This window comes from Mixophyes fleayi, chromosome 2, assembly GCF_038048845.1.
Source record: "Mixophyes fleayi isolate aMixFle1 chromosome 2, aMixFle1.hap1, whole genome shotgun sequence".
NCBI classification, from domain to species: domain Eukaryota; kingdom Metazoa; phylum Chordata; class Amphibia; order Anura; family Limnodynastidae; genus Mixophyes; species Mixophyes fleayi.
Genome location: NC_134403.1, coordinates 72680644 through 72701528, shown reverse-complemented (window position 1 = coordinate 72701528; position 20885 = coordinate 72680644). Strand labels below are relative to the sequence as shown.

Below are 20885 nucleotides of genomic sequence, written 5' to 3'. Positions count from 1 at the left end.
GCAGGCTGCAACAGTGCAATCTATGGCCATTCAGGAATTGAGAAACAGGATTGTGATAGGCAGTTTTACTTTACATACATACGTGTCTGAACTCATAACTACATATCTGTTTGTTAGATTTCACACTTGTGAGAGGCAGTTTGAGAGAGGTAATTTCTCTTCTCACACTGGTTGTGGCTTGCCTGGTGACTAAAGATGGCACACGAATGATATCCACATAGAGCAGTATGGGATAACTTGGCTACAAACTGTTTGTACATAGAGATGATGTAGCAGGCCTGGCCAACCGGTGGCTATCCAGGTGTTGGGAAACTACAAGTCCCAGCATATCCTGCCAGATATCAGCTAGCTGTCTACTGGCAAACCATGCTGGGGCATGTAGTTTCACAAACAGGTTGGCCAGGCCTGGTTTAGTACTGGCCAACTCTGTAGTCTCAGAGATTTTAAACCATACTTACCAACTTTTGCAATTAGTCTTCCGGGCGCCTGCCGGGGGTGGTGGGCATGATGGGGGACGGGGCTTCAAAAATTGTGTCATTTTGGCCAAACGCAGTGATTCCTGGTGAATTGCGGCGTTTTAGATCTAATTCTGCCCAATTAACTAGGAAGTGGGCAGATCCGGCAGATTGCCACACTCTCCCAGGAGTCCGTGAGACTCTCGCAAAATGCGGGAGTCCCCCAAACATTCCGGGAGAGTTGGCAAGTATGTTTTAAACACTCCCTGAAAGTGTATAAAAAGCCCCTGTAACTAGCTGCACTGACCTGGCCTGTTAGCACTTTTCTTTCTTGCAAGTTTAGGGCTCTTACACACTGATGCTTTCTCTTCACCAGTGGTGTGTTTGTTTTTCAATGGATTCACTAATGCACACTCACTGTGTACTGTGTCTGTGGTTTGCCATATCTTATGTGTTAATGTCACCTGAAGGCTCTTATGGTCAGAGTTCTCATTCCTGTTGTGTATCCATTGTGTCATTATATGTACTGCCCTCTCGGCACAGTTCTATAGTTTATAAATCAATACTAACATGATTATTAAAGGAAAACTTGATGGATTTGATAAAATGTCTCAGTTCATGTGGGACATACTTGAGGTGATTTACGCAGCACAGGGTACAGCGGTGTAGTGCACAAGTGTGCCCAGATTTATGATGAAGCGCATGAGTCTATGGGACAAGGTGGCAGTCTTAGCGGTGGAGCTGGCAGAGGGTAAAGATTGGGTGGAATGAAGGTGTTCCTAGCATAGTGTGTCGTGGGCACACTGGTGCTACTCGTTTAACTGTGGCATGCAGGCACATGATTACCGTTTCAAAATGATTCTAATCTGGAGGTGACAATTGCACATTTTTAGGGTCTTTTACACTCCGCATAAGGATTTGACACCATTTCACCTAACGTTCTTCGGGTGCTGTCCTCTACTTTCTATGGGACCTGCAGGAAAAAGTTTATTTGATTTAAATGGGTGGCACTAAAGTTCAGCGGCTGGTTGGACTGACCAGCAGGGGGAAATCTGCCCCCCCCCCCCCCAGGCTGGTCCCATGGTGGACTACCATGGGCTGGGTCACTGGGCTACCTCCTTTTGTTCCTAATATGCTTCTGAGCAGAGTCTCTACCCACGGGCTAAAGTTTGCCAGCCAGCCCCTGCTAATGGTATTGCAAGGTGTACTGATGTGACATTTACACTTCTGCACAGTGATCCTATTTTGGTTTTTGCTACCTCTCTGCATATCTTGGCTCACTTCTAGGCTGCAGAGGGTTCTCCTGAGGGCGGAGGGTAGGCATGCATGGAGCTGCGAGCAAAAAGCCGGCGTTAAAACTACAGTAATAACGATATTTACGCGCACTATTACCGTAATAACGGTAATAGTGCGCTGGCCTCGTTACTTTTTAAAGTAACGTGCCCAATTGAATTCCCCCCGCAATGTTTTACTGGAACTGAATATGTATCCTTGTTTCTGTTTGAGTAATAAAGACATTGAGGAACTGATGACTGACTAACAATGACAATAATCCAGCTTCCCAGTTTGTACATTCCCTTGATCTGTTTCCCCCTAGAGTCTGGTTATTCACATTGGTATAATGGTTAAAAATAGAGAGAGAGTAGTGTAATGATTTCACAAAATATGGATTTGTAGCCAGTGAATTTGTTTGCTAAAGGCAGCTTAATGGAATAATTGGGACAAAATTCTATATATTTTTTTAAGCAAGACATTCTTAAGAACAAGAAAAAACAAATGGAACGGTCATAGGTCCGTCCACTCAGCGTTCAGTGACCGGATCTTATATGGTCACTGTAATCTGTTTTTTTGTGTGATCTATTTATGTTGCTTTTATATTCCTATTGTCGTTTTTTGTTCAATATATTGACACACAATAATATTAATAATAATAATACTTATTAATAATAATAATTATAATAATAATAATAATAATAACAATACTTTTTAATAATAATAATAATAATAATAATACTTAATAAATAAATATCGTGTTGTAGACAGACACATTTAATTACATCCTTCCTGTGTTTTTTTAAATAATGTACCTCTGTTAATTTTCCTCATTATATTTCAAGCCGTGTTGTTCACTTTGATGTTTTGAAGCCCGTATGACCTGTGTGTGTGTAGTTCATTTCACAGTTCCTATATGTGAGTACATGATCCGCTTCACGCATACCTGAGTGAACAGAGCCTGCGCTCACCAACCAGGCTCGAAATGCCTGTGTGACCAAGCAGTAAAAGGAAGTGTATAGCTAAAAAAACAAGTGTATGCTAAGCGAAAGGACACATTGTAACAAGCATTATAATAGTTGTTTATTGTAAGTGATATATGTTGAACAGTTGTTCTAGTTAGCTAGAAGTATTTCCAAAATGGCCGCCACTGCAAGACATGTATACGTATTTATAGATGCAAATATGCAGAGAAGAACCATTTTCTTTTAAACTGTACCCATAGGTAAGGTATCATGAACCATACTCCTAAACAGGTTATATTTGTCTTGAAGCTGTGACCTAGCAGTAATTCCCAAGTAAAGTGACGACTATAAATATATACTGCATTTAAAAGCTACATCACAGTGTGTTCCTTTTTTTATATATATCTTTGATATGACTTTATTGAAGGATGCTTTTAGCAACAGCTGCAGCCCTGGGTTGGATTGTGTTTCATGTAGCTAGAAGAGCTGGTCACTTAAGCAGTCCCTGCTTCACCTCTGTTCTTTCTCGTGTCTCCTGCCAAGGCACAGGCCAGGCGGATTCACTTCTTGCTGGGCTTGTCTAGCCAGAGAAGTGGCTTGGGCTGGACCTGCGTAGGGTGCTTAGAGAAGCCTCAGGCAATGTCCCATTTTCCAGTGGGTGTTACCTTTCCTTAATGAAAGCATGGGAACGCGTCTTTCAAAAACATCCAGACCCTGTGCTGTGATGGGAGGAGGAGAGGGAGAAAGGATACGCTACTGCTTGCAGGGCTCTTGCTTTTAATGGATGTTTTGGATTTCTTATGCACTTGATAGTGAAAAAAAGAGGATGTCTCTAACTACAAGGTAGGATGTCTGATTATAAGAGTATAATGGATTACATAGTCTTATCTGAAGAGTTAGTGAGTAGTGACTGCAGGTTAGCCAAAGTGCTCCTTCCATGGAGATAGAAGTATGTTATACATTATTTGTCTCACAGAAAAACTGTATTTAAGGAGATGTCATTCAAGGTCTTTGTCATTTTTACCTATATGTTAACTATATACAGGGGCATAACACACAATCAAATCTAGGGGGATATCTGCTCTGGAGTCCCGTGCACTGTTTTTTTGAGAATGCAGTTCTGGGGATATATTTGCTTAACTGCGGGATTGAAAGAGTGGAGATGTTGCCTATAGCAACCAATCAGATTCTAGTTATCATTTAGTTAGTTCATTCTACAAAATTACAGCTAGAATCTGATTGGTTGCTATAGGCAACATCTCAACTTCTTCAAACCCACAGTTTAGTAAATATACCCCCTGGAATTGATGGCCTAAACGGCCTCCCTCTGCCAGCATCAACCTCAGGCTCGCTCACAAGAGCACAGCGGAGGCCTGCGGAGGTGAAGGCCCAGCATCAACTGGTACATTGATGGTGTTTAGATATTTAGATATTTCTGTGTAACTGAATGTTATATGTAAGATTTCCTTTGCTGCAAGTAAGATGATCACTAATCCTTTAATAAATTGTACATAGTACATAAATTGTACATTGTCTCACATGCTATATTTACTATTGTATTCGTAATATTTGCAACTATACGTTGCTTGTTTCAGTAAAAAAATTTGATATATTTAACGCTAGTTGGATATGGTGTCCACTTGTGTAGTAAACTTGTTTGTGTTAAATACTTTTATGTATTACTGTACTGAGGCATGGAGGGGGCAATGTTTTCCTAATAGTGTCCTTCATTTATGATGCTTTGCAAGTTCGAAATGTGCCACGTTCTGCGGATGATTGATGTTGCATTAGTACTATTATATGTTGTCACAGATCTTACCTGAAATGGTCCCACTCAGCATTCTTATATTCTTACCTATATGCCCAAATAACATTATTAAAAACGAAAATCCTTAATTCACATTGTTCTCTGCCTAAAGACATCTAGGAACAGGAAGCTAGATGTTGTTGTAAAAGGTTTAAGTATAATGTGACTGGGCCAGCTCTGAAACTGGAGTCATGGAATGTACCTTGATCTGACCTCTCAGGACTTCATTTTCCACATTCCTGTCAGACAAGACCCACACACACTCGGCCATTACAGTCAGTTTTGTTACCTTTATTCGTTTTTCCCAGTGGGAATTTACCAACAGCAATTTCTGAGAATGTTGGAAATCTCTCATGAAAATGTTTTTTTTTTATTCATTCTTACAAAGATACATTTTTATGAGGGATCGTTTGGTGACACAGGAGAAGCATTAACAATGTTGTTTGGTTTTTTCTTAATAGCTTTAATTATTAAATGGTGAACACAACTCTGGTGCTCCTGTGACTGGAATGTCCCATATTTATTTATTCTACAACTTGTATGACCTCACCAATGAGTTTTTGACAGAAAAAATAGAATGCATTTCTGTTAAATGGCAGCTGCACCCTTAACTTATACTACAGGTGTAGCCGTATACTTAACCTCTAATGTAGTGTAATCTTAGCCTCGCTCTCCTTTTGAATGACGTTTGGTATTGGCCTCTGGCTAGACAGATTAAGTACTACCGAGTGGTGGGATCACTGCCATTTTGTTAAACAGCTGACAAAAATATAAACCCTAATTAAAAAAATAAGTGATTCAGTGCATTTTACAACCACTCTTGTACAGATATTACACAGATTTGACAGGGTCTTCTCCAGAGAGGCTCATTTTGGGTGACTTTAAAGATAAAAATATCAAGCGTTCCTTGTTTACAAATAATCATCTCCCAGAAATCGAAACGTGCTCTTCATAACCTCAGGCTGTGTTTTTATGTCGCCAATACTCTGCTGTGCCTCAGTGATGTCAGTAGTTTCCATTGCATAGATAGGCTGCATTCTCATAAATATTACTTAAGCCTGTAAAATGTCCGCCTTCAATGTGAGAAGGTGACAGGTGAACCTCAAATATGAGGGGATTTATGCAAAGTGATGGCATGTTACCTTTCTAATTTGCTCATTACTTGAGACTAAGGGGTAGATTTACCAAACCTTCTAAAACAGGAAAGTGGAGGTGTTGCCCATAGCAACCAATCAGCTATCATGTTCTAGAATGTACTAGATAAACGATAGCTAGAATCTGATTGGTTGCTATGGACAACACCTCCACTTTCCCTTTTAGGAAGGTTTGATAAATCTACCCCTCATACTTAGTATTCTTTTTTACAAAGTTTTTTTTTGTCATTGTTTATATCTCTACCTTTTGGTTTTCTGTCTTCCATGTGTTGGGGATAGTGTGGTCAAGGTCTTGGCCTCACTCTTCTTTTGAATGATGTTTGGTATTGGCCTCTGGCCAGAGAGATTAAGTACTACCGTATGGTGAGGTACACGCTGAGGCCTTAATGCGGGGACCCACATGGTGCAAAACATACAATTGTATGTATTGTATTGAGTTTCATTTTCCTCTTTTGTTTTTGATTACCCCATAAATACAACATGGACATTTTCACTTAATATTTTATGCACCCAAACACATATATCTCTGCAGAAGTGCTGTTATTTGAATGTCGACGTCATGCTATGTGGCGCCCTCATCGCTATTATCCTTGTGGTAGATTTGTGAGGCACCACAGTGCTCCGTAATGTCGGACAGTGGGGAAGACAGCCATACATAAAAGAGTGACACTCAAGGCCAGACAAAATAAAGCAGATATAAAAAAGGCTACTGAGGGCCTGCCCGTAAGAAAGCTGACACTCTAATGGGAAAGGGCACAGCTGATACAATAGGAGCGATCCATAAATGCTATTAAAAGGAATTTGTTTATGCTTATACTTTATAGCAGATGGCTCACTTATCAATAAGGAACAGCTAATTTCATGTGGATTTGCTTATGTACTATATATGACTATCAGGGAGCTGTGGACACCCATATGCTGCAATAGTAAAATGGGGAGTAGGATTGCATGAATGTTTGTTTATTTTTGCACTTTGTGTGCGCAGGGGTTAACATTCACATAATGATAGACTTACATTCTTGTCTTATTAAGACCAGTCACTGGGGGTCAGGAAGTGGGTTGTTTGTAATATCTTTCAGTGTTGAAATAGTTAAAGGAAGTAATGCAGAAGCCAAACTCTGAGTTGTGTGAGCCTCTCTGCTATTGATACCACTAGAGGAAATCTGAGCTGGTCCAGAGGGGGAGGACAGGATGCACATAAATAGAATTCAAGATGCATAAGGAACATCCCCCCACCCCCTTAAGTGTTCCCTCCCATGCAAACTCGTTTTATTATCTCTGATCCTTTTCAACAAAAGTTTAAAGTTTGCATCTTGCTTTATGCACATCCTTCCCCAAATAACTGGGACATTTGTTGCCACAAATGTTTTTTTTAACCTGTGTAATTCTAACCCAAATACAGGCATTACCTACAGACAGTCATTCTGTGAACTGAACCATTGTACCTGGAAAAGCAGCCAATCAATTTACTAGGAACTAGTGACATCACTGAGGCAAAAAAAGCACAAGCGGAGGCCTCATGCTATACTTGATAGGTAACACTGTCATGAATAATGGTGCAGCCATAAAAACGACAGCCTTCCCTGTAGAATGGGCAACAGGTACAGCCTTGCAGGACTACATGAGACCAAAATACATGATCCATCAGCAATACAATTGCGTGTGTGTGTTTTATCATCATCATCATCATCACCATGTATTTATATAGCACCACTGATTCCGCAGCGCTGTACAGAGAACTCATTCACATCAGTCCCTGCCCCATTGGAGCTTACAGTCTACATTCCCTAACATACACACACACACACACACACACACACACACACACACAGAATAGGGGCAACTTTAATAGCAGCCAATTAACCTACTAGTATGTTTTTGGAGTGTGGGAGGAAACCGGAGCACCCGGAGGAAACCCACGCAAACACAGGGAGAACATACAAACTCCACACAGATAAGGCCATGGTCGGAACTGAACTCATGACCCCAGTGCTGTGAGGCAGAAGTGCTAACCACTGAGCCACCATGCTGCTGTTTTATATTCATATGACGCATTCCACCATTCTTAGGCTGCATGTAATCCATGATCCACCCACCCTTGAGAAGCATTTGTGCATACTGCGGCTTTGTTCTGTTTATATAGTGTTTTTGAATGCGTTAACCCATTACCAATAATAAGGTTGTGTTGGTAACAAGGTGACAGTCAGTGTCAACTGCTTGTAAACATGTGCAAGTTTCTATCTACTAATGTTGTGAGTGTTTCAATTGAATTACGTGTAGCACTGGGGCTCTTTTACATAATGCACTCCATGCTCACTGCAAACATTGCACTTGTTGCACCTGGATGGCCCGGCCAATCCCCCATGAAGGAGCATGTCTATTCTGCACTCTCAGGAGATGCCTCTGCACACTAGAAGTGCTGCTAGGAGTGTGCACAGGCTGACATATCTCCAGAGGCACATTGTGATAGCCTCATATCATAGTCCAGCCTTCTACCACTTAGTACCATCTCTAGCATTGGATTACATTGTTTTCTCTTTGTCTCCTAAAATACTGTTCATTTTAGCCTCAGTTATGGCTTAAAATAATAACGACAGGACTGTTTTTTTACATTGCTCGGAAATGTGCTTCCCTGCTGAAGTGCAACAAGGGGGCGCTAAATGGGTCCCATCAAAATAATAGGATAAGACCATACTTGCCAACTCTCCCGGAATGTCAGGGAAACTCCCGAAATTCGGGTAGGTCTCCCGGGAGAGTAGGCAAGTATCCCGCAAACGGCAACTTGCTGTCAAAATAAAGCGATTCGCAGTGAATCGCATCATTTTGGCCCCGCCCCCGCAACAAAAATGGCATTTTGATGTGGGGGGCAGGGCCAAAATGCCGCGCCATGCCCCTCCTGCCCTCCAACTATGCCCCCCATTCCAGATCATTCCAGGATCCCCCGGAATGAAGTTTTAAAAGATTGGCAAGTATGGATAAGACCTGAAGACCACCAGATCTGAGCTTGTGTAAAATTCAATTCTTTGCAGAATTACCCTCTCCACTCACCTCCTCGCAGAGCAAGGAACGCCTCTAAAATGCGCCCTCTCCATTCCTCTTATTTCAATGATATTGCTCTTCATAATTAAATCTTGTTACACTGCTCTACAGAACTAGCTGTATTGGTGTGAGTCCTCTGTACAGTTGTAAAGGAATGACCTCACTCTATACAACTCCTATCGCCAGGTAAAATACTCCTCTGCAGCTGACCTCATCTTGCTCCGCAAACCTAAACTTTTAGACAGGTATCTAGGAGCTAATTTTGCACTATGCAGCAGACATATTGCCCTTCATAAATGTCCACAACTGTTCCTTTACACGTTTAGGACCTAGTGGTGTGTACATAATAAATTGTGTTTATAAGCATGGTATGTGTTCATTGTTGCTGCATTTCGGCACTTATATGGCATAAACATAGTGTCTGTAATAAAACACATTATCACAGTTCAGAAAACCTAATCTGTTTAGGGAACATGTAGGCTAAGTATTCTGTGCCTTTAGAAATACTTTTTTTAAATTGTGTATGTTGGTGGGGGGACATTTTATATGAACTTCTGACATTTGTTCACACCTATCCACTGTTAATGGGCCTTTCATCTGCTATTGTCTGAAAAATGCAATAAAAATAGAATAAGTGATTTATTATTTTCTTGTTCCCACCATTGCAGTCTAACATTTTAACGCGCCACGTGCCTTATATCTCATACGCTGCCATGCGCAAACTGTGCTATAGGTTGTTTTGGTAAAAGCAGAACAACTGAAAAGCACATTGGAAATGTGTGTAAAACACATAGCTAAGTTACACATTTTCATGCATTTGTACCTATTTTTGTGTGAATGAGTGCTGCAAAATCCTTATACTCCCACCAATTATACCGTTCTTTAAAAAGTTTAGACAAGCTAAAAATAAATACAGTAAACAAAATCTGCAGCAGGAAATGTGGGTAAGGATATGCAAATAGCACAGTGTCAATAAGCTTTGCATATAGTAGATTAGTAATGGGTTGCTCACAGCAAATTTTTAACCAGTTTATAGCCACCTGCAATATATATACATTAGCAAATCAGCACATTACTCTGTGCCCATGTAGATGAATGGAAGCAGAAATGGCAGCTGAGCACATGTTGTCATTAATCTGTCTGTGCCCAGTGATTGAACAGGATTCCTCAGTACATTCCATACTTGCTTACTCTCCCGGAATTTCTAGGAGGCTTCCAAATATCGGGGAGTCCTCCTGGACTCCCAGAAGAGTAGGCAACCCTCCCGGATCCTAAAAATGCTGAAATTCATGGCATAGAATATTGGAGGCGGGACTTAATCACAACATTAAGCCCCACCCCTGCTATTCAATGCCATTAATTTATGCATTTTATTGAGGGGGCGTGGCTATGGTGACGCAAAGAGATCACCACTCCCCCTCCTACCCCTATCACGTCACCTGTCCTCCTGGAGGTAGATGTGATGGATTCCTATATCTGTGGAGGTGGAGGCTGGTTGTTAGATTAACATAACACTAGATATAGCTTATGGTCTGCAGGATAGATCCTCTTGACCTTCCCTCACTGTAAATCAGTGATAGACACTCTGAGCATTTATCCCAGCTCTTTCCAACTTTTATTATCAGATCTGATTCTTTTTTCTAGCTTGTAATACCTGTTAATGTGTTATTACAGTTCCGTGTCTCTGTCTTTGATTAAATGTATTGTTTTAACTTATTACTGAGATTATAGGTAATATGCAACCCTTTTGAAGGTTATTGGGCCGCAAATTCAGCCCCCGGACTGGATCAGGTTACCAGTCACTGCTATGAATGTTCTCGCTCAGTATGACAAAAATGGGGAAAAAAATCAAACCATTAAAAATAAACAAAAAACAATTGTAAACAAATAGCAACAATGAATAAAACAAGTTTATTTCCCAAGCTCCTCCTTAAACAGAATAATGGTCAACAGAGAACTTCACGAGTGGTGCCAGCCCCCAATAGTTGTCCTCCTAGTCTCCGCATTTGTGCGCACGGTCATATGGTACCTAGTAGTGTCAGAGCATACGTTTGACCCTTGTCTCTATAACAATGTTTATTATTTATGAGATTTAGTTTTATTACATTTTGTGGCAAATATTTTCGGAAGCACTAGTTGTATAACAGTAATTTGGGGATGGATTATGGAAAAGGGGTTTGTTTTACCATAATGCCCATAGAATGAAAATATATTTATCCCGATATACTACCAAAAGGAAAACCTATCTGCCATTCAATAATAATACACAATTGGTTTACAAAGACTAAGGCAGTGGCGCACGCAGGGGGGGTTTCTGGTTCTCCAGAAACCCCCCCTCCTCCGCGAACCAACGGTACTGTACAGCAGCCGCGACGCTGTCAAAGAAGCGTCCGCGGCAGTGCTGTATTGTAGTATAATACAGCACTGCTGCGGATGCTGCTTGACAGCGCTGCGGCTGCTGTAGAATTCAGACTCGCCGTTGCGCAGCAGCCCCCTTTTTATTTCCGGGGGGGGCGGAAACCCCCCCTTCTAAATCCTGCGTTCGCCCCTGTAAGGGGTATATTTACTAAGCTGCGGGTTTGAAAAAGTGGAGATGTTGCCTATAGCAACCGATCAGATTCTAGCTTTCATTTATTTAGTGCATTCTACAAAATAGCAGCTAGAATCTGATTGGTTGCTATAGGCAACATCTCCACTTTTTCAAATCCGCAGTTTAGTAAATCTAGCCCTAAGAAATAAATGTTATTCTATTTGGAACAAGCAAATCAGCAAAATGTAAAATAGCTGTGGTCAAGAGGAATGGGGGAAACCATCCAGCCACTGAATGGCTAAGAGCAGCCTCTCTATCACCACCCCATTGGTCCCTCTCTAGCCGGATTTACTACGGAACGGGATTTTGTAGAACTGCACGTGCACTGAATCCTCAGGGCTGTGTAACTTCCAGAGGGATATCTATGTTTGCTTTGTATCTCCCTTCAGAATTTATAGAGTATAAATAGAATATGAATCTTCTGGTGAAAAGATAAATGTGGAATCTCTCTTGTTAAAATCCTTTACTTTGACAATGTTCAAATGCAAGTATTATGGAATATTTTGCTGATATTCACAGAACCTACAGTCTAAGGGCCTGATTAATTAAGCAAAGTAAAGCAAAAAAAAAGAAGTAACATTACACCTTGGCAGGGTATATACATTTAAAAAGTGGGATCAGATTTATATTTGGGGTAGAACATGTCCTACATCAACTTTTAAGTTTAGTCTAAAAATAAAGCTATCAAGTATTTGTGTGTTACATAAAAATCAGCCAGTATGTAACTTATGTGCAAAGTAATAAACTAATATGCACCCCTTGCATTGTAACATGGTTTATCCAGCAGAAAAGTTACTCCTTTTTTTGCCCTACTCTCCATTATGACTCAGGCTCCAAAAACTCACCTTGATAATTCTTTAGATGTTCAAAATTGTCATCCACTCAACACCCTGTCCTTTAAATAGCCTCAGAACATCACCCCATTCTCGGTCCTTCAGAAAAAGAAGTAGTGCATTGGGGCATTGCTTCCTTTATATGAAATCTTATTTTGACTTGATACAAAGTTGTGGACCAGTGTCACAGACTGTTGGAAGGTATAGTCTGTCATTTGAAGAGTTCTTTGACGTTTTATGTAAAACATGAAAAACATGAAATATACCTTTTATGAGAGTTTAATAATGCAAAACGATTCCTTGGATACATATTGGGACATAGACATATGGACCATATGTCTAGTACAGTGGAATTGCCTAATTCCCTCTACTTTTTCACAAAGGAAGTGTTAAATTGACTGGATATGAATGAACAGTTATTGGGGCCTCTCAGACCAGAGGCAGGACCAGATAAAGGGAATGGAGGCCCCTGGGCTAAGGGGGCCCCCATTCCCCCGTGAGGGCCCCCCCATGATCGTAGCTGCCCCCCCCCTCCCCCCGTGCTCTGATCTCCCCGCCCCCCCGGTGAGCCGAGCCACCCTAAGACACTTACCTCCTTCTCCTGGCATTGCAGTCCTTCTCCGGCGTGCTGTGCGCTCTTTACTGAGGAGATCTTGTGCGTGAGAGTGAGACTTACGAGATCTCCTCAGTAAGGAGAATACAGCGGGCCGGAGAAGGACCGCAGTGAAAGTGCTTAGCAGCATTGATCGGGCCGGAGGCGCCCCTACCCCCAACCGATCAATACTGCTGCTGAGCACTTAAAAGGGCCCCCTGGATGCCCAAGGCCCCTGGGCTGTAGCCCAGTTAGCCCTATGGTTAATCCGGCCCTGACCAGAGGTAGTATATAGAAATAATTTATAGTATTGAAATAAGATATTAGGAGCAATTATATAATACCTTTTTGTTTAGATCTGCTCACAGCAGTTTCATGCTGCTTCAATGGACCTGGTTTGATTTCAAGTTTGTTTTTTATATTCGAAGAAATAACATTCCAATTATACTGTATGTGAACTAGTTACAGGTGCTTATTAGAACCAACTGTATTTTAGATGATTCTGCAATTATGGAGGAAGACATTTGTTTAATTCCTATGCGCCTTATATTTCCTCTGTTAAGTCCATTGAAGCACACTGCAGGTAAACATTTAAGGTCTTGCCAAGGTATGGAAACTTGAACATATACACTCTTGCCTGTTACAAGCACATCCTGGATGCTGGAGGTCTCAGATCAGTCATAGCGAATACATCAGGAAAATGTAGAGTGAATAGAAAAAGAGAGGGTTACATCTCCACAGGAATGTAAAAGGAGTTTATAGTTTTAATCTACATAACAACATGGACTTTAAGTGATATGTCCTTCCTTCAAAATAATGAAAGCGCTATATCAGCAAGTTTATCAAATTGTAACACTACTATAAAACAAGTTAATATGTAGTTTTGGAATGTTGACCGTGATAAACACCCACTGACTGCTTGTATTTATAGGTGCAAGCAGGCATGTATCTTCTACTGTGTCACAGAGTGAGAGTACTGTACATTCTCATCTAGTGTGTGTGTGTGTGTGTGTGTGTGTTCTCTGCAGATGCAATTTACTGGTCAAAGATCAATAGTTATGGGATATTTTTAGTTTTTAGTGGATCTGCACATTATAAAACAGTAAACAGTGAATAGCATGCATACAGATGATTTGAATAGCAAAACTAAATCTACTGCATTTTAGATGATTTAGAGTAAAAGCAGACATGTTGTGTTTGCTGAACCAGTATTTACAGGAGTGCACCCCCTGAGCGAGGGAGACCCCAGCCATGTCCTCCCTTTCCTGTGAATTGATAGGAATAATGCTGTTTCAGCTAATATACTGGATGCCTCCACTGTTTGTAGACAACAGGTACATTTTAAAACGCTAATTGACTTGAAGCCCATTCATAAGATAGTGATTGCAAAGTGATTGCAAAAATTGTGGATTATAATTTGTATTGCGTTATATATGGAATAATGCACGACAGACTATGAATGATAGGGATCATATAAGTGCACAGTCCTGAGTGCTTTTATAAAAGTCACAGACATCCAAGGTGACTTCTATTATACGGATTGATTTACGGTAGAGTATATATTTACTCATTAGAATACACAGGTTTCCCTATGAACATTGAAGTGCTGACATCATCCACCTAATCAACATCAGCATTCATTTATATAGCGCTGTTACTATTGGGAACAAGCAGTAATACAACAATACTGGGAGTACAGACAGAGAGGTAAGAGGGCCCTATAGACATGAGAAGTCATTGTCATATTTGCAGGAGTTCAATCATATATTACCATCATTTTCTAAGTTTGAAACACGTTAACACCAAATGGTTAATTTGGAGGTAGAATATTTGGAGAGCAGTTGCTGTCATTGGTCATCAATATACTATTCTTGTTCTCTTTTTGTAGTCTTTCATCTTTTATATCTAAGCTTAAAGGTCTAGTTAAAGTGTGTACACAAGGTGACTTCACATAATTGCAACACGTTTATTACCGAACTTACTCCTTTGTTGCTCTTAGTAATTTGTTCCTTTGCTACGTTTCATAACCTTGTGTACCAAACATCTTTAATAAATGCTCAGGATGTTTGCAACAGTTACACAACCTAATTCTTATTTCATAATTGTGGATACATATCAGTGCAAGACACTGGAGGTCTGCCAGCACGCAAAATGTAACCGTGGAAAACATGTTAATTCTTGTTAATTCTGTCGTGTCTCCATAGTGAACTATTAGAAAAAGGTATCCCAAAGGTACCCTGCTTATTTATTTGTCTTTATGGGATTACAGACGCCCAATTTATGTCCTTTTATGTGGAAATTATCTGGTTTCCTAGTCATTTAATTCGAGGCGCACCTTAAACCCCCTCCACCCACTGTCTGGGCTCATAAGATCCAACGCCCATGACTTTTCTCCTAACATATTAACATTTTGTCTTGAGAATGTTTAGATCAAGATCGTTACAATGAGAAAATGCTTTTGTCTTCCGTTTTACTTCATCTGTTCCTACAAATACCTCATAGTGAAGTGTGATTTCCTTTGTTGTCATAAGGTGCCAGTCTGTACAGATATTTGGGCATCCAGAGGTGTCACAATCTATAGAACTTAAGGCTTAAGGTAGGTACACACCACAAGTTTGTCAGCCAACTATCGTGCCAATCACACGATAAACGCCTGTTAGGTCCGATATCGCATTAGTGTGTACACTCCCACAATCCTGTTTTATCATAACAAAGAACATCGCATCGTTTGGTTTGATTTTATAAACTGACTAAATATCACTTTGAATAATGGAACGATGTTGGGCATATTCTGAAGTGTATATGCACCCACGACCCGCAGTGTAGGCAGAACTAGGATAGATATAGAATAGAGTTTACAGGGTCACAATCTTTTCAGCAGATTGTTATGGGAGATGAAGAGCACAGGTCTGAAGGTAAATCGTGTAAAATCGTGTGTACGCATGAATCGGCATGCTCATCGGGACTTTCAGTCGTTGGTAAAATTGTTAAAGATAGAAACACAGGATAAATTATCTGTAGTGCGTAACTAACGTTAGTTGAAGCTGGGATATTCACTAATATTCATGAAGATTTGATGCTGAATGGTTGAATGAGCCAATCTTACTGACAGCTTCCCGATCTCATTTCCACAGGGAACAAAATACAGAAAATAGTCTGAGTGTGAACTTGGTGTTCTGCATACACCATGGCAGTAAAATAAGCCCATTTGAAGCTGCAGGCTTTTGTTTTTCAATTAAAATCCCTTAATTGATATAAAAATGCACTGCATTAATTTTTCTGGCATTTTAGGCTGTGTATTTATAGATGGTTTTCTTTGACCTGTGCATACACTGTGCAGTAAAATCAACATAAATAACTCTTTAATTACGATCATTGATCCCTATGATGTGGATGCATGACCTATTTTCACACACTCAAGTGTCACCCTGCGTTCACATTTTAGCACTCATAAGTACTGTCAGGTGGTTCTTTGTAGGGATCAATGGTCCCTAATTAACAAGCTGTTTATGCAGTGATCACTGGTACGGCAAACGCAGCACAAGCTAAAAGCACCAATATTGGATATGAAACGTCCATATGTATATTACTTTTTGGTTGATAACAGCATAAGTATTGTTAGATATTATTTATATGCAGAATGCAGCAGCATTGCTTAGTGAATAGGGAGGAATAGGGACCATGGCCTTATCTGTGTGGAGTTTGTATGTTCTCCCCGTGTTTGGGTGGGTTTCCTCCGGGTGCTCCGGTTTCCTCCCACACTCCAAAAAAAACGTACTGGTAGGTTAATTGGCGGCTATCAAAATTGACCCTAGTCTCTCTCTCTCTGTCTGTCTGTGTTAGGGAATTTAGACTGTAAGCTCCAATGGGGCAGGGACTGATGTGAATGAGTTCTCTGTACAGCGCTGCGGAATCAGTGGCGCTATATAAATAAATGTTGATGATGATGATGATGATGATGAGGTAGAATGAAGTGCTGAAACCCTATATGTGATCCTTTAGACATACCTATACTGCTGGGCCCCCCAACCTTACTGTGGCTCCATTTCCGCTATGAGTGTTTAATAGAGAAACACTCATAGCATTGTGGGGATCATAGAGATCCCGTGTAAGGAGGATGTATGTACATGGAGGGGGGAGGTTATTTATGGAATGCCAGGGTCGCTTGGTATGGAGGCATCTATGTAAGGGAATTCACCCTGTGCTTAAAGGTTTCTGTGAAAGTGGTGCTTACTCTGCAATGACAATGTTTGATTTGGTCATGCTATTGCCTCAGTTTTTATAGAGGGGACCTGGGTCAGAGTTTGAACCAGGACGCAAGGACTTTGTTATGCCAGTTGACCAGCTACTATATCTTCAAATTCACTTGATAGATGAAAGCTCAGATGCTATTAATTATTTAGATTTCTGCACAGCATCATGGACTACCACGGTAACCACAGTCGCATGGCTAATGATGTAGTGAGCAGAGAGGCTTTGAACGACCCTCTGAACTCTGCCTGCTTTGTGTACTGTAAAGTCCTTTCCTTCCTCCTTCCCCTCTGACGTCAGATGACATGCTGAGAGATGTGAGACATAACTCGCTACTTTCAGAATAAAAACTCTCCTGTGGGATTGATGCTTTACCCAATCACGTTGTTATTATTAATTATTTGGGGGATATGATTTTTTAAAAAAAAATAAATATGTGAACTTTTAATGAGATCTCTGCATGAGACGTTCTCCAAATGAATAAAGTGAATGATGTAAAGGTGATGTCCACTGTTTTATTATGTGGCTGGTTTGAAGATATGTACCTGTAGATGTTGACAGGCTGCCTAATGGTAATTTTACGGTTTCCTGCTACGGCTATGGCTAGCATTTGGATGTGATTTTATGGAAAGAAGCATATAACATATGTTGTGTAACTATGTTACATTTAAATCATTAGCCCACACTACATCTCTTCTCATTATTATGGAGTGACACAGTAAAGCGTGAAAACCTAGTGGGTGATTCAATTCAGCGCAATGTTTCTTCAGAACAATCCACAGAGACACATCAATGCAATGTTTAGGCTGAAATCTTTGCAGATCAGCAGAGATGCCTTACCGTAACAGCGGTGATGCCTTACCGTAACAGCGGTGATGCCTTACCGTAACAGCGTAGATGCCTTACCGTAACAGCGGTGATGCCTTACCGTAACAGCGTAGATGCCTTACCGTAACAGCGGTGATGCCTTACCGTAACAGCGGTGATGCCATACCGTAACAGCGTAGATGCCTTACCGTAACAGCGGTGATGCCTTACCGTAACAGCGGTGATGCCTTACCGTAACAGCGGTGATGCCATACCGTAACAGCGTAGATGCCTTACCGTAACAGCGGTGATGCCTTACCGTAACAGCGGTGATGCCTTACCGTAACAGCGGTGATGCCATACCGTAACAGCGGTGATGCCTTACAGTAACAGCGTAGATGCCTTACCGTAACAGCGGTGATGCCTTACCGTAACAGCGGTGATGCCTTACCGTAACAGCGTAGATGCCTTACCGTAACAGCGGTGATGCCTTACCGTAACAGCGGAGATGCCTTACCGTAACAGCGGTGATGCCTTACCGTAACAGCGTAGATGCCTTACCGTAACAGCGGTGATGCCTTACCGTAACAACGGTGATGCCTTACCGTAACAGCGGAGATGCCTTACCGTAACAGCGGTGATGCCTTACCGTAACAGCGTAGATGCCTTACCGTAACAGCGGTGATGCCTTACCGTAACAGCGGAGATGCCTTACCGTAACAGCGGTGATGCCTTACCGTAACAGCGGAGATGCCTTACCGTAACAGCGGTGATGCCTTAACGTAACAGCGGTGATGCCTTACCGTAACAGCGTAGATGCCTTACCGTAACAGCGGTGATGCCTTACCGTAACAGCGTAGATGCCTTACCGTAACAGCGGTGATGCCTTACCGTAACAGCGAAGATGCCTTACCGTAACAGCGGTGATGCCTTACCGTAACAGCTGTGATGCCTTACCGTAACAACGGTGATGCCTTACCGTAACAACGGTGATGCCTTACCGTAACAGCGGAGATGCCTTACCGTAACAGCGGTGATGCCTTACCGTAACAGCGTAGATGCCTTACCGTAACAGCGGTGATGCCTTACCGTAACAGCGTAGATGCCTTACCGTAACAGCGGTGATGCCTTACCGTAACAGCGGAGATGCCTTACCGTAACAGCGGTGATGCCTTACCGTAACAGCGGAGATGCCTTACCGTAACAGCGGTGATGCCTTACCGTAACAGCGGAGATGCCTTACCGTAACAGCGGTGATGCCTTACCGTAACAGCGGTGATGCCTTACCGTAACAGCAGAGATGCCTTACCGTAACAGCGTAGATGCCTTACCGTAACAGCGTAGATGCCTTACCGTAACAGCGGTGATGTCTTACCGTAACAGCGGAGGTGCCTTACTGTAACAGCGGAGATGCCTTACCGTAACAGCGGTGATGTCTTACCGTAACAGCGGAGATGCCTTACTGTAACAGCGGAGATGCCTTACCGTAATAGCCGTCAGTGTGCGCAGTTGGATGTTGAGGCTGTGATATCGCAGTGAATCAAATCCTTCTAACAATTCAGCCTCATAAGCCCTAACTTGGCAGCCATGTAGCCTTTAAAGAAAAATATTGCTTTTTAAGTAGGACCTGTGTATAAAAGCTGTTTAAACAGCATTTCTACTCTATAGTCAGCACTATCCAATAAGCAACAGGTTATGCTCCACCTTAGATATTAGCTGTTGACTGTATACTAAAATAAATATTAGTTAAACATCTATACTTCATTCTGCATCTGAGCTGCCAGTCATTAAGATTGTTGAATGTTTTGGCTGGTGAAATTAGCTATCTACAAAAACACAGGAAAAGGTATTTTTGTAGTAAACTACAAACCTCTTCCTTAAGGGCCCATAATAATAATAATATTGCAGAGGGTCTGATATTATTAGACACATTGCACAGGGTCTGCACTGGTATTGGGCTGTCACTGTGACATGCTCATACAATCAGGATACAGGCTCCACTGATTCAGGGAACAAGGTAGGAGGAGATGAGAGATCACCGACTCACTGCCTAGGAGTTCCCACGGGCCGCCGACAGACCTGGCGCTTAACCCAGTGTTTTTGGCAAGCCTCCCAAGCCGTCTTAAAAACGACAGCTGGGTTAAATATATTTATTCTTGTGCCTTTTACAATAAAAATGATTAATGATTTATTTTTATTTTTATTGATAAAGGTAAAAGTGTGATGGAGCTGTAAAGACTCTCAAAGAAAAAACAACATTGTGGGAGACCAGTACTTTTTTCTTTCTCTAGAAACAGACGCAGAGCAAGTAACTCCTGTGGTCAAGATACAGCCAATGAACTTTGCTCAGAATTAAATTCATTGGTATTTTAGCAGCTGTCCTGCTGTTATTAACAACATTGAGCAACACACTTAACGGGAAAACCTCCCTATTGATATGTAAATTTAGTTTTACTTGATTAATACATCCTAAATAATGAGCATAGATAATTTGGTGTGATTTTCCTGCATATTTCAGTACGATGAGTGCGTTTCATAACCGAACTATCCAGTGTTAACATTAAGGGAAACAATAGAACACATAGCAATGTGTGTTGTAGAAGCAGAACTTGAACAAGCAGAAGAATTCAGAATGTTACTGTCTGGATACAACTGAATGCAATCTAGCAGCAATGTGTCATATCCAAGGGCAATATAAAGTTTGTCTTCTAACTACATGGCTAAGGCGCAGAAGTTCGTGAAATTTGTGTGTGTTATATGGTTCAGTCCGGCTGTACTTTTACACAGTTTTCCTTTCAATACTGTTACAATCTATAGTTTAAATATTAAATGCATTCTAGTATAATTTGGTATGTATATTACATTGTTGTACATACATAGTATTATTTTCTCCACTGGAGTTTGTGTTTCTGTGTGGGGGACAAAAAAAATGATCTACTATAAAGTTTAGGTGCAATTAGTGGCGCTATATAAATAAATGTCAATGATGATGATGATGATGAAGTGTTTGAGTCTGCTTCATGACCTGTGGTTCAGTTTTGAATTAACAATGTATTCTTTTTAAGCAATCTATTTTCATCTGAAAGTTAATTCTATTAGATTCATGATGATCATCATCAT

General features: G+C 41.1%; 1 protein-coding gene across 7 annotated transcripts in view; it reads left to right on the top strand.

Moving 5' to 3' along the window:
- HDAC7 (histone deacetylase 7) overlaps window positions 1-20885 on the top strand; it is a 273723-nt gene that overhangs the window by 194666 nt on the left and 58172 nt on the right. Inside the window, exon 1 of one of the 7 annotated variants that reach the window (XM_075199266.1) lies at window positions 3393-3535. The exons of the other annotated variants lie outside the window; for them this stretch is intronic. The gene's annotated coding sequence lies outside the window, so the exon portion shown is untranslated. Of the gene's footprint in view, window positions 1-3392; window positions 3536-20885 lie in introns of those variants that run through there. 7 annotated transcript variants of the gene reach the window in all.